Source organism: Aulonocara sp. 'chitande type north' Nkhata Bay, linkage group LG16 (assembly GCF_057382095.1).
Source record: "Aulonocara sp. 'chitande type north' Nkhata Bay isolate Kocher_YH1m ecotype deep benthic linkage group LG16, A_spYH_male_GT1.1, whole genome shotgun sequence".
Taxonomy (NCBI): Eukaryota; Metazoa; Chordata; class Actinopteri; order Cichliformes; family Cichlidae; genus Aulonocara; species Aulonocara sp. 'chitande type north' Nkhata Bay.
Window position 1 is genome coordinate 3,496,724 of NC_141359.1, and position 10,369 is coordinate 3,507,092.

The window sequence follows — 10,369 nt, forward strand, 5'->3', positions numbered from 1 at the left end:
GGCTACCTCAGGTAGTGCCCACAAATAAGGACATTAGGTATGTGGAGGCGGATGGCAGGAACCAAAGGAGAGTCCCAACAAAGAAACAACAAAGCACCTTCATTTACTAATAGTACCTGTAAGCACACTGAGCTCAAGTGCTTGCACTTAAACTTTATGGCGACCTTTATTTTGATGATCCGTATGATACAGTTATGATACAGATCACCTGACAATAAAAAAGTATATGCATAGTTGAGAGGAGGTCTGATTGCAGCAGGGTGTTGAAGGTCATGTTTTGACCATGAGGCTATAGCTATAGCTACCCAAATGAGGCCCTTGAGGCAGTGTATGTGAATGAATTGGGATAGACAGCGGTAAGGCAGCCGCTCACTCTCTATCTATGATTGTATTTTAAAAAGGGCACGCTGTCTAGAAATGAAGGGCACCCTTTCAGCAGGCAGCTTACACAGGCCTCCCTGAAGCCCACAGACCGGCTGACTCCGGCTGGCCTTTTCCCTGAAGGCTGCTCCTATAAACTGTGAAGGTGTCCCATATGGTGAGGGATACATTAGCCCATCACCGATGTGACCTCACTGAAAACTAGGAATGTCCTTGAGGTCTTTTCAATGTCTAGAGTTTTCTTTTACTCAGCAGTCTATTTCTTCACTAAAAACCTTTTTTTAAACATAAAACATAACCCAGAAAGACTTTACAAAACAGCAGGCTTTCTTCACATTTTCCCTTTTGAATTTTCACCTGTTTTGCAAATGGAAATATTATCATAAAGTGGAAACAGATGATTTAAAAAGTAACATCTTGTACTTGTGAAATTATGGAAAACACACAAACAAAAATAATAATAAATGCAACCCTAAATTTAACCCTAAGCAGTTCCTGAGTCATTGGGAGGGGCAGCGGGTCATTTACCATTTGGAAGGTTGATGGATTGTTCCCCTGCTTCTCCTGTCCATGCCTCAGAGTGTGTGTGTGTGTGTGTGTGTGTGTGTACAGAAAAGGTAAAGGTACAACACTGCATGAATGAGAGAGAGAAAGCACACTGATGCTCAAAACAGAGTAAAGGCATTTCTACGGTCTACTTACCATTTAATGCTGTAATATACATAACAGTGTTCCTAATAGTGATACAGTGTTGCTGTTAATGCACGATGGGTGGATAGAAAAAAAGACGTTTCCTAATCCCTTATGCTACAGTCAGCTGATTTCTGTTTGTATGCAGAGAGGAGGAAAAAGTCAAAGTTGTCCATGGCCTTTGAGAACTTGAAATATTGACATTTTATTGAGTTTTACTGCACAAAACACCATGACAGTGAGGTGCATATTGTTCATAGACCAAACAAAATGCATATAAAACATTGACTCTTTATTTATCATTAATCAGTCTGGATGAAACATAGTAAAGCTGCATAGGGATTTGGGAATTCTAATTATAAAGAATTATTATTACGTGTGTGTAATATGCCGACATTACATCTACTTTACGTGTATGCTTGGATGCAGCTACTCAGCCATGGAAATCTGTTCCACAGAAAGTTCTCTGCACACTGTTCTTGAGCTAATTGAAGGTCACAAGTTTGGAGGTTTGTAGCTACTGAAAATTTGGCAACTTCTGCGCTATTGTTTGCAGTTCGTTCTACAGGGTGGGCCATTTATATGGATACACCGTAATAACATGAGAATGGTTGGTGATATTAAAGTCCTGTTTGTGGCACATTAGTATATGTGAGTGGTGACCATGGTGGCCATTTAGAAGTCGGCCATCTTGAATGCAACGTTTGTTTTTTCAATAAGAAGAGGGCCATGTGACACATCAAACTTATTGGTAATGTCACAAGAAAAACAATGGTGTGCTTGGTTTCAACGTAACTTTATTCTTTCATGAGTTTCAAGAGGGAAACACGTCATCATGTAGCAATTTCAAATATGCAGTGGCCTTTAGGTTTCCATTGATGAAGAATGGACCCACTATTGTTTTACCCCATATACCACACCAAACCATCACTTTTGTTGTTCCAACAGTCTTGGAGGGATCCATCCAATGTGGGTTGGTGTCAGACCAATAGCGGTGGTTTTGTTTGTCAACTTCACCATTCACATAAATGTTTGCCTCATCACTGAACAAAATCTTCTGCATGAACTGAGTTTCCTGTTCCAGTTTTTGTTTTGCCCATTCTGCAAATTCTGTGGCCGATCTGGGTCATGCTCGTTGAGATGGTGCAGTAGCTGGAGTTTGTAAGGGTGCCATTTGTGAGTAGCTAACATCCGCCGAGGGATGTTCGACTAATGCCACTCTCCAGTGACATGCGGCGAGTGCTACGCTGTGGGCTCTTGCTGAATGAAGCTAGGACAGCCACTGATGTTTCTTCATTAGTGACAGTTTTCTTGCGTCCACATTTTGGCAAATCCAACACTGAACCAGTTTCATGAAACTTAGCAAGCAGTTTGCTGACTGTAGCATGGGAGATGGGTGGTCTCGTAGGGTGTCTTGCATTGAAATCTGCTGCAATGACCCGGTTACTGCGTTCACCAGATATCAACACAATTTCCATCCGCTCCTCACGTGTTAACCTCTTCGACATGTCAATGGCTGTAAACAAAGAGAAACTTGTAAATAACTCATGAAAGAATAAAGTTACGTTGAAACCAAGCACACCATTGTTTTCTTGTGACATTACCAACAAGATGGCCGACTTCTTCATGGCCACCATGGTCACCACCCATCTTGAGGAGTTTGCCCCCTCACATATACTAATGTGCCACAAACAGGACTTTAATATCCCCAACCATTCCCATGTTGTTACGCTGTATCCATATAAATGGCCCACCCTGTATTACCTTTAACAGCTGACTGTAGAGCATTTCATCCCTGACTTTTAATGATGTACCTGTAACTTTTACACAGGCAGTGGAACCCCCCGAGGTCCGAATGCCTCTTTGCTGTAAAATTTCAGACCTTTTTCAAAGCTTCCCCAGATCCTGTTTAAACCACGTGCTTCCGATCGTGGGGTGAAAGTTGAAACAGTTCTTAAAATGAACAAGCGAATAACAGTGAGAAAAGGGGGCTTTCTAAATGCAAGCATTTTAACTTTAGTTAATTTAGTTTTACATGCATTTGTGACAACTTGCCTTCATCACTGCAATATACTTTATGTTGGCGTTGATCAGGCCTCACGATCACATTTACAAATGGTTCAGAAAGCTGCTGCTGCTCATTTGCTAACAGAGACACTCACATGTGAGCACATGACCCCTGTCTTCAGTCTTTACACAGGTTTGCTTTTAAGTGGTCTGTCTCCAACTTAGATCAGCTGACCAGCTGTTTGTTGCTCCCATGTCATGATGGAAACACCTGGGGGACTGAGCTTTTGTTCTTGTGGCCTCCAAATAATGGAATAAGCTCCTCCCCCATATTAGGGTGGATTTGATTTTAAACAGAATCAAATTTGAAAACACATTTTCTAAAAGGCATTTTAGCAGTATTAACAGAGTTAGCTTCTAGTCAGTTTTAAGTTTCTTTAAAAACGATATATAATCAGTTTAGTGCTACATGCCCCAAAATAAGCGCTAGGGAATGACAGGAGTACCAATGGTATGACAGGGAAACGAAAAAGCCAAAGGTTTGTTTTTTTAAAGAGCTCAAAGAGGTGGGAACACTGCTAATTAAACCAAACAAACGAAGACTTTAGTCAAATTAAAGCTACACTTAGAAATCAGCAGCTCCTCCCAAGCAGCCCAAAGAAAACACAAATCCCAGTTAATACACACAGAATCCACCACTGCTGCTCACCACCCGGGACTGACCTACTTACTGAGTGAGCAGCGCTTCAGTAACATACTGCTGGGTGGCTGATCACTGAGTAACGTCAGCTGGGAGCTGCCACCTCAGGAGAAATGGGTGGCAGCTCAGCTCCTGGATAAGACACACCCACACATCACGGGGACCTACGAGAGCTGAAACTGTTTTATTTATAGTACACTTTGTTCTCTATTTTTTTTATTTATACCTTTATTTATTTATTATTGTTATTTATTTTCCCCCCTTTGATTAATCTGTGGTTTTGTGACTTTTAATGTGTTGTTTTGGGTTTTTCGTGTGCTCTATAAATAAACATGGACTGGATACTGATTATTTTTGTCTTATACAATGAATACGTAGATAAATATATGTATTCATTTTTCCTTTGTTTGCTGTTTTTGCCATCTCACTATATACAGTGATATTAACATGATAAACTAACATACATGTCTCTGATTTCACACGAGAGAAGCAAACACGCGTGGTATCCTTAGTGTCAAGCAGCCAGAACGTGAGAGCAGAAGCCATGGTGAGTCTGGCTCGTTGCATTTTATTCTTCTGTGATCTGTGAAGTGCACTCTGGATTTTAGATTTGTTAATCGGGTTCATGGCCCCACAGATGTAGCCACCCATGTAGATGGGAACTGTAGGGATTTTCAGCCACCTCGGATGTGTTGTTGGAAGTGGATGATTTAAGTGTTTGCCAAAAGTTCATTTCCAAAGTTTGTCAAGATTCAACCAGAACTCAGAAGTTTCACTTCAGCAATCAGTATAACTTCACTTTCAGCACAGCTGGCTGATGGTCCACAGACTGCTTGAACCTCATATTCTGGAAACAGCTCTGTGGAGGCAGTAGGGCCAACAGTGGCAGACAGTGAATGTGCTACCTCTGCTGGACCATAATAACATTAATAATGATAACGATTAATAATTAAAAGAAAGATTATGTGTGTGCCCTTATTAGGATAGAGATGGAATGACTGCACAGCACGCGTGTTTAAGGACTTCAAAAGTGCCATATTTGAATTTATTTGGAATTTCGTGAACCACACAAACCCGTTTCATTCCAGCAGGTCAGAGAACTCGTCAGCCAAAAATAACCATGTAATTGATACTAACAGTCTGTAAACGTAACATTTTACTTTTAAATTGTGCTTCAATTCAAAACACTTGAAAACAGCATCTTGAAACTCGAAAGCACTTGAGTGCATCACTTAAAGTAAGTGAAAAAGTAAGAAAACCTGTCTGTCAAGGTTGCACAGCTTCATCTTAATTCCGGTGGCGGTGGCTCGAGAGTTAGCGCGGGTCATCTGCTAATCAGAAGGTTGGTGGTTTGATCCCCGGCTGCTCCACTGTGCATGCCAAAGTGTTCTTGGGCAAGATGCTGAACTCTTCCAACGTGTTTGCTAGAGTGATGGTGTGTGTGAACGTGGGATAGAAAGCACTTCACTGTCAGTAGAAATGTGCCACATGAGAACCAGTGTTACAGGTTATTGAGTTATTGAGAATGACTTTCAGCAGCTAATGAACAATGAGCCTTGCAACAGATTAACAGACAGTTTCCCGTCCCTGCCCACAGTAACCATCCCTTTTTACATCAGAGTAATTTCAGCATCGGCTTGTATCCAAAATAATAAACTGAGCAGATTATTTCTCCTCCTTTTTGTGTAAATTGGCTGAAAAATATTCGCTGGTATGTTCACTGTGTGTCTGTGTATGAGTATCGGGTGGGTGGTTGGATGAGTGGGAGGAAAAGCCTAATGAACCGTGCTTCAAGAGTGATTTGAGAATGATTCGATGTGCAGTGACCTTCCCACATAAAATTACCATAATTTTTACTTTTATCCTTGGAAAAAAAGGGTAAAAATAAAAATACCCAACAGATCAGAAGTCTTGAAGTCTGGTGGGAGCTGCAGCTCTCTCAGTGATCCTGGTGAGTCACAGATAGGAAGTGCTCAAAACAGAAACAGACATCAATTCCTCCCTTTCGGCTTCCTCTCAGGCTCCACTGGATGCTTTTATTTGTTTGTGGCTTTGTCAGTGGCCCATCCTCATGTTCCATTTCTATTTTTGCATGTTCATCTACAGTAGATGAAAGCAGACTTTCCCCTCAAAGCCCAAGTTCTTCTAAAAGAGTCGTTTTTATGAGAACAGCCAGCGCCGTATCATTATCCAAATGAGGAGAAGAAATCCTCCGTTCTTAATTAAAGCACAAACTACACTTAGAAGATGATAGACCTGCTTTTTATTTTTGCATTAAAAACAAAAGCAGATAAAAAAAATCTGTCATATGTTGTCCTCATTTTTCCTAAGCTTACAGTGCATCTATATTATTATTATTATTATTATTATTATTATTATTATTATTATTATTATTATTATTAATGTTGTTGTTGTTGTTATTAATAAACAATAGCACAGGTCACTTAATGTTGACATCAGGTTATGGGGTAGGGTTTGAGTGACTTTGCTGAAACCTTTGCTGGTGGGCTAGTTTGAGTTTAGAGATTATGCTGCTGTCTGGCATCATCACCACAACACTCAGAGGAGACCAGGGGCCAGTTTAAGAAGCCAAAACAAAAGACTCGTCAGTGAGGAGAGCCTGTGTAGTGGGGAAACTATTTTACTGCAAACGATAGATGGAGCTAAACATGTTCTAAAAACGTATTTCTTAAATTTCTTAAAAACTCTTATTTCTGAAGTCTTCAGTCGATGAAGATGGACCTAGGTTTTTGAGAGCAGGGCTCCACAGCATGCATTAGCCTTTGTACATGTAGTGTTTTATGTTCACTGTAGAAAGAGATAAAACACTTGGATCAGTCAACAGTCTGTCATTAGCTCCACATTCATTCCAACAGAGGGAATCCGACTCCTTCATTCCTGTGAAATCCCCACTCGTCAATGACACATAACATTAATAGAGCTCATTAGCCATCTGCTGATCATCTGTAGTAATGAAATGTTTTTTAACTAGGTTCATGTTTGTTTTGTACCAACCTTACTTCAGAGTGAAGTAAGTTTTATTTCTCTTTCGCTCTCTCCCAGGAACTCAAGATAAATCTTGAGATAATCTCAGGCTCATCAAACATGACAGTTGAACACAGAGAAACACAGACATGCCTGAGAAATCTGCATTTCTGCTGAGGCTTTAAAATCAACAGTATTGTACCACAGTACAACAACCCACACTGCCTTGTGTTGACGATCCGTTATACTGCTGGGATTATAAAAGTTTGGACAATTTTCAATTCAATTCAATTCAATTGTATTTATATCAGATGATGATATGAAAAATCGTTTGTTTCATGGTGTAAAAATATGTTACATGCACTGTAAACCCCAACAGTCTACCTGACTTATAAAGTTTGTGGATATAACAATTAAAATTCCTCACAAAGTTGAAACAATTTAAAACTTTTCTGTTCGGTTAACGATTCAAACAGTTATAATTGTACATGGCTTAGAAGTTAAGAGTAAATACTGCTTTCTTAATTATGATTTTTGAGTAAATGTTTTTTTCCGAGCTCCGCATGTGGACGTCATGACGTCATGACGTCTTCTCTCTTCTCTCTAACCTGAACGACGTTGACAGAAAATTCTGTTCAATATGGCTGCCCTTCTCGAGCGACTGGAGAACACATTTGGAGAAACTTGTAAGTAAAACGGAACCTTCGTTATGTTTATTTTTTCCGTAAAAAAGCAAGTATATTAATATGTTGCAGCCAATAACTTGTTTTCGAATGCGCTGTTGTGTTAAAAAGCACAGACCCAGGTGGTGAATAGTTGTTCGCGGTTGTTCGCGCTCTTTTTCAAACATAGATTATGTCGTCAGTTTTACAGTTTTAACCGATTAAAACACAGTTTTACGAAGAATCACACATAAAGAAAGGGTCTTAGTGATATTTTAACGACCCCTTGCCAACGCAAGAAAGTTGGCGTTTTTACAACAGCAGCCTCATTGTTCGGCAGGTTTTTTTTTTTTTTTTTTCTTCTCATTAGCATCATTCAAAAGTGACTTAGCTAGCAGTGGCAACTTCTATCTAAAACAATTGAAATATAGCAAGGTGTTGTATATTTAGTGTGCTGATAAGGTTTTCAATATTTTTATTTTTTCTTCCAAGGCTGAAGGCCAAAGACAAAAAGACAGAAGAAAAAAAAATTCAGACTGCAATTAATTTCAGGTGGAGACAGTAAACACAGGTGAGTTGAAAGATCTATTGAAGAAACCATTCATTAAGTCCCTTAAGGTGAAGATTTCATATATTGATAATGATAAAATTAACACAAATTAAAAGTTTCACTGATAAACACACAATTTTTCCTTGCTTTGAATCCCATGTTCTATATAGATCACAGCTCTGATCTGGAGAACACTATTTTAAAATACTGTGTAGGGTTTTTGTCAAATGATTAAGAAACATACTCTCTGTCACAAGAGACAGAAAGGTTGTGTCTTAAAAGAAAAGTCTCCAAAATTTAGTAGAGTCTGATGTCATGCAGTTTCATAAACATGTATTCTCCCCAAAGAATGACACCTGAAAACTTTGCGTTAAATGAACTTTTCTTTTCCCTTTTTAGGAGGCGCCTGATATCAACGTGAAACGCACTGCAGTACTTCGTGCCCTTCCTGTATACCTGCGGGAGGAGGACCCAGAATTCTTTTAGACATGTAATGTAAGTGTATTTTTGCATTACTTAAATTCTGCCAGTAAGATAAAATGCTATGGATTTTTTTAAATACAATTTAATACCCTAGCAGCTACCAAATTGTACAAACAAAATACCCTCTCTGTAGAAAACCCACACACACACAGGTCAGGAGCAGGGCACAGGCGTATCACAGCACTATGGCTATGCTGCAGGTGGCCCAAAAACCAGGCTGAAGTCAAGATTTAGTTTCTTTTTGAGATAAAGTCATGAAATAAAAAATTACTTTTTTTTTTTAGAAAAATAATAAAAATACAAATTATGTAATGCAAGAAGCTAACACGTTAATGTACATTTTTCAAAAAAAGTAGAGTACCCTAACTCGTTACAAAGTAACCCACTACACTGCTGAATGTTTTGCTAGATTACAGGTCATGCTTGTCACATTCTCTCAAACCAACCTTACTTATTTAATTGGGGCGATCGTGGCTCAAGAGTTGGGAGTTCGCCTTGTAATCAGAAGGTTGCCGGTTCGAGCCCTGGCTCCGACAGTCTCGGTCGTTGTGTCCTTGGGCAAGACACTTCACCCGTTGCCTACTGGTGGTGGTCAGAGGGCCCGGTGGCGCCAGTGTCCGGCAGCCTCGCCTCTGTCAGTGCGCCCCAGGGTGGCTGTGGCTACAATGTAGCTGCCATCACCAGTGTGTGAATGGGTGTGAATGTCTGGATGACTGAATGTGTAAAGCGCTATACAAATACAGGCCATTTACCATTGATACTGTGTCTATTCCAGGCGGACGCATTGGATGAGTCGACCCTCATTGACACTCCAGTTGCCCTTCTCACAGTGGTTACCGACGGCGCTTCCCAGTCCAGTCCATTTTACTTCCTCAAGCATGGCTGTTTTGGTGAAAGGCGACTAGGTGATGCGTGATATTCCCAGATTTGCAAATGCATTTGCTTTATTGTTTGGCTTGATCTATGCTCTGCATTTAGACTACCCCAGGAAGCTGGTTCACACATTTGCCTTAGTCCAAAATATCTTCATGGGGCTTGATGACGGCAAACCCCTGAAACCCCTGCCTACATGCTCTTAAGGAATATAAGGCAATGTTTGTTAGGACACGCACTCTGTTACTGAGCACTTTGTTTGAAGCACTTTAAGCACTTTAAGTTTACTACAGGCTTTGGGTGGATTTAACTCCATCAGTTTACCTAATTTTCCTATACTTGACTGCCTTATCTGGTTATTTGGAAGCTGATCGTCTTTGTACCCATTTTAAAAAATTGTTTTTCATTTCTATTTAAAAAAAAAGTGATTAGTATTTGACTTTTTGTTTTGCATTTTTGTGTATTTTGAGAAAGATGCAATTAGGACTGATGTCGTCCTTTGTGAGTTTATAAAAAGATAAAAGATAAATGTTCTACACAGAATTTATAATGCTCACTTTTTGGTGCCGATGTCCATGTTAGTTGTTTTATAAAAACATTTGTGATGTTTTTAAATTTTCATGAAAAAATGTTAAATAAACAAAATGTAAAGTAACTGAATTTCCGTACTTTTTTTTTTTTAGTAGTCTACACTCACAACATAAATATCTTTTAATTAATAATCAGATAATTTGAGTTTAGGTTGTAATATAATTGCATTGTGTTGCATCAAAATAATAAACTACAAGAAACACAAAAATATTGAAATTAAAGTATACAGTCTTTGAGTAAAGCTCAATTAATAAAATATAAAATATAATTTAAAATTTTTAGGTTAACAATAAATACAAATTTTGAGTACCCCATACTTAGAAGATATGAGTTTTTGTACTTAAATCTTTTGAGGTAATCAGTTTCCACAAAAGTTTTAAGTTCAGTCAACTTGTTCGGGTTTACAGTGTGGTTGTGATGCTCACTGTAGTGTCTGTATTAAATTCA

The 10,369-nt window shown here is 39.1% G+C and overlaps 1 long non-coding RNA gene across 1 annotated transcript; it reads left to right on the forward strand.

The window, feature by feature from the left end:
- The first annotated feature begins 7,358 nt into the window (after positions 1-7,358).
- On the forward strand, positions 7,359-9,962 carry LOC147310827 (uncharacterized). Its single transcript, XR_015125345.1, has 4 exons — positions 7,359-7,449; positions 7,918-7,996; positions 8,375-8,470; positions 9,234-9,962. It is a non-coding gene; the product is annotated as an uncharacterized LOC147310827 (long non-coding RNA).
- Positions 9,963-10,369: the final 407 nt, after the last annotated feature.